The 4,402-nt window shown below is 31.8% G+C and overlaps 1 pseudogene; it reads right to left on the reverse strand.

Annotated features, from left to right (window-relative positions):
• Positions 1-1,221: 1,221 nt before the first annotated feature.
• Positions 1,222-3,165, reverse strand: LOC107918411 (7-ethoxycoumarin O-deethylase-like; annotated as a pseudogene).
• Positions 3,166-4,402: the final 1,237 nt, after the last annotated feature.

Genomic DNA, 4,402 nt, shown 5'->3' on the forward strand with positions numbered 1-4,402 from the left:
GATCGTGTCCTAACTTACTGGGCATGATCCCTCTTCTAAACTAGAGATAATTAAATATATTTTTAAATAAGTAAATTTTCGGTATTTATTCTCGTATCGGGAATTCGATACATTGTGTCCTAACACATTAGATATGACACGTCGTTTTCTCAAGATGAGGATATTTCTAATAAATTTTCGGCATTTATTCTTGTATCGGGAATTCGAGACATTGTGTCCTAACTTACTGGATATGATTCTTTTTCTCGATTAACGTGAAATATGCCTACTTTCCCAAAAAAAATTAACATTTTAATAAAGGATTGTATTTTTAAATCTTTTTAAAGTTTTCAATTTTCAATTTAAAGTTTAACTAATTTTTTTAACCTGGTTCGTACCAGTTCCTGTTCAATTGGTCTGAAGCCTTTCTTTAAACAATATTATGCCGATCAATTCTCGGTCTAATCAATTTGAATGACTAATTTAGTTCAAATAAATATGATATTTTGAATTTTTTTGAAGTGGAGAAGAGAATGAGATAATAAATTAAATTTATTTTTAATTAATAGAAATTAAAGGAGAATTGAAAAAATAATTTAAATTATTTTTCAATACATGTGGTGTAATATGATTGGTATAGTTGATTACATGTGGTATAATTTGATTTGTTGAGATAAAAATCTTAACGAGTGTTAGTTAGATACCTAAAAGAAGTACCAATTTAACTTACAGTTTGTAAGTTTAGGTATCCGTTAGGTCCAAAAAAAGCTAAATGCCAAGTAGGTATATATTGCCAAGTTTAATAATACTATATTGCTGCTGAACGAGTTTGTGTGCCCTTAACTTAGCTGGTATTAGGATCAACCAAAAAGTACTAAAATGCCGTTCATATAGAATATAAGTTACATTGCAGTGTCGGCATAAAAAAATAATTTTTATCTTCGACCCAATCAACAAGCAATGATTACACAGTGATGCATTTTGGTGCTGACCATTGGAGTGTCGGCATCGCCCAACATTACAGATTATAGGTCATTTTCATTATAGGTTTTGAATCTAAGTCATTTTTGTAAATAATAAATTTTTCGGGTCATTTTTGAAAAAAAAATCTTACTTAAATATTTTAATTTCCTTCAAATCAGTATATTATGAGTGCAAAACAGACGGTTGTAGCTCAAATTATGATAAAAATACTAAAGTTGCAATATGTGAAAGTCTAAGCCGTAAAACTTGCAAAAAATAAACTTTAAACTTTCTTTTCTCAAATTATACCCTAAATAAATAATATATAAAATATAAGTATAAATAATATAATTATTAACATAACTAGCATAAGGTGAAAAATATGACTGATAAATAGAGAAATTGGACAATTATCAATAGTTTACGATTTTCTTTTGTAAAGCTCAAGATTAGTTAATCTTGGTGTGGGAATCAGATGTAAAGGGTTCTTTTTACCCATAATGATTCCAAATTTACCAGAAAGGTCAACCTTTTCGTCTTGGGGCAATTTCCACTCAAAAGAATGCAGCAATGAGGCCAATATGAAAGATAACATCTTCTCCCCCAAGTTAATGCCTGGACACTTTCTCCTTCCGGACCCGAACGGCAAATATCGAAAATCATTTCCACGGAAATCTAATTTTCCAGGCTCATTTAAAAACCTCTCAGGTTGAAATTCCATAGGATTGTCCCAAATATTAGGGTCCCTGTGAATGGACCACGTATTTAGGAACACCCTACTACCCTTTGGTATGGTATAGCCACCCACAGTGAGCGATCGGGCTGAACATCGGGGAACAAGGAGCGGCAATACTGGATGTAATCGGAAGGTTTCCTTTATCACTGCATTTAGGTATCTTAAATTAGGCAAGTGAAACTCTTCAACAGTGTTGTTTACCCCAATGACATCATTTAATTCTTTCTTCACTTTCTCCATCATTTCTGGATGTTGCATCAGCTCTGACATTGCCCACTCTGTTGAACCCGAAGTAGTATCTGTTCCAGCCACCACAATGTTCTAATTTAAAATACATTAGCACCCAAAACAAATAAAAGGAAGAAGAAAAAAATAGGATAGTTAAAAACATAGAAACTTACTACTAGGATACCCTTGATTTGATTCATTGTAAGTGATGAAGGGCTATCTTGGTTCTTATGTAAATCCAAGAGCATCTGTAACACATCAGATTTTTGTTCACCAGTTTCCTTCTTCATTCTTTCTTCAATCACTGAATCCAAAAATTCATTGAACGATTGACGGATTTTCTTCATTCCCCTCTCAATGCCTTGTATGTCAAACCAAGCAATCGATGGAAAAATATCGGAAATGTTTGGTTTTCCCTAAAACACCATTATCTCTGCAAAAATCTTTTTGAACTGACTCTCCACGATAGTCCTTTGCTCTCCTTGGATTTCGCCTCCCCACACCATGTTGCCGATCAAACTGGTTAACGTACGAAATGCCAATTCACCGACATCAATCAGCTTACCGACGTTTTCATACACATCCCCCACCATTTCCATCACTTTTTCTCGCCGTAGATCATAACAGGCATTAAGATTAGCGCTGCTAAGCATATCGGATTAGCGTTGCTAAGCATATCGGATGCGAGAATTTTGCGCTTGTGTTTCCAGCTGGGACTGCTGTAAGAGTCGAATGCAATATCATTAGTGCCGAAGGTAATAATCTCCGCCGCAATGGGAGATTCTCGCTCTGAAAAGGCTATATCATGGTCACGGACCACTTCTTTTACAAGCGATGGAGAGCTAATTACTACGATTAGCTTGTTTCCAAGCCAAAGTTTGTAGATAGGACCGTAAACTCCGGCCAACTCCGTAAAGACCAGATGGAGATTATCGAATCCAAGAAATGGAAGATACCCCACTATTGGCAAACCAAGGGGACCAGGCGGTAATGGAGCCATCGGTTTCCTTGCCTTTAGAAATAGGTACCAGAGTGAAAGCCCCAACATGGCAACCAGAAATAGGAAAGCTGCTGGTAAGAATCCATCTTTCTGGTTGCCACCATTCAACAGCCATGAAAGCAAGCTGTAAGCTGTTTGGAACATCTTTTTCGCTTTTGTGAGGAAAACCAGGAAATTTTTACACTGAGATTTACCCGGTAAGTGCAGTGCCTACTAAGAAGTGACCATAATTTATAGTACTAAAATAGCATTCAGCACACCAGGATTGAATTATCGGCGTCCATGATTTATTTTGTTTCTTTTTTCAATTCATTTTTAATTTAATTTAATTTAATTTATTTTATTTTATGCAAGAATTTATAAATGAATTTAAAATATTTATATAACATATTTCGGTGAATTATTAATCTAACTAATTTGATTTAGTTGATTAATTGAAATATGCTGACCCAAAATTTTAAAAAACTTCTAATCGATCCCTGTCTTTGCTGCTGTTGATGATGATGTTCCTCTTGCATCCTTTGTTCCTCAAATCGCAAGAAAGCGGAGAAAGAAACTTATTACAGCAAAACTCTATTTTGTCTCTTTCCTTAATAAGAAGAAAATTTACAGCAAAACTGAAGAAGCTTTCTTCTTATTTTATCTCCATCTTATCTCTTTCCTTGATAAGAAGACTTATATATTAATGTCTTTGCTTCCAGATTTTGTATGATTATTCAGTAAATGAACTTATTTGAGTGTATAATTAAATCGTTGTAAATTTTCATTGAAAATGTACTAATGAGAAAGTGTTAGTATATTATTATGAGATATTATCTTTTAGTAATTTGATTTCTACGTAATTATTACTGTGTATATATATACTCTTGAGATTTATCAATAAAATTTAAGAGATTACCCCATTCTTGTCATGGTATCTGAATAAGGTTTTTGAAATTTTTTTTCTTTTATCATTCTAAATGGCTCGCGGTGAGTGTTCTCCTCCTCCATCACCACCAGTTCTTGATTGCTTTTGAAAAGTGCTGTGGAAAAGTGCTTTTGAAAAGTTTAGTTTAAAATTTAAGTGTTTAGCATTGCTGTCAAAAAGTGTTTTTGAGAAATAAAATGTCCATTTTAGATATGTTATTATCAAGTAACAAATATGTATTTAAATAATATTTAAATTAGTTAATATTATTATAGTAAGAATATAAAAAATTTATTATAATTTGTTGTTAATATTTTAATATATGAAATATAAATTTTAAATATTTTTAAGTAATAAATAATAATTATTTATAAAATTTAATTAGAATATATAAACTATATTTTAAATATAACCATTAAATATTTGTAATTAGTATTTAAAAAAAATATTTTTTTATTTTTAATTAATGATTTTAATACAATTGTAATTAAGCACCAAGAAAAAAAAATAAAAATACCGTGTTATTGGAGGGGTGAAAATAATTAAGCACCAAAAGTTCTTTTGAGAGAGGAAAAACTAAAATTTTTAG

Source organism: Gossypium hirsutum, chromosome D03 (assembly GCF_007990345.1).
Source record: "Gossypium hirsutum isolate 1008001.06 chromosome D03, Gossypium_hirsutum_v2.1, whole genome shotgun sequence".
Classification (NCBI taxonomy): domain Eukaryota; kingdom Viridiplantae; phylum Streptophyta; class Magnoliopsida; order Malvales; family Malvaceae; genus Gossypium; species Gossypium hirsutum.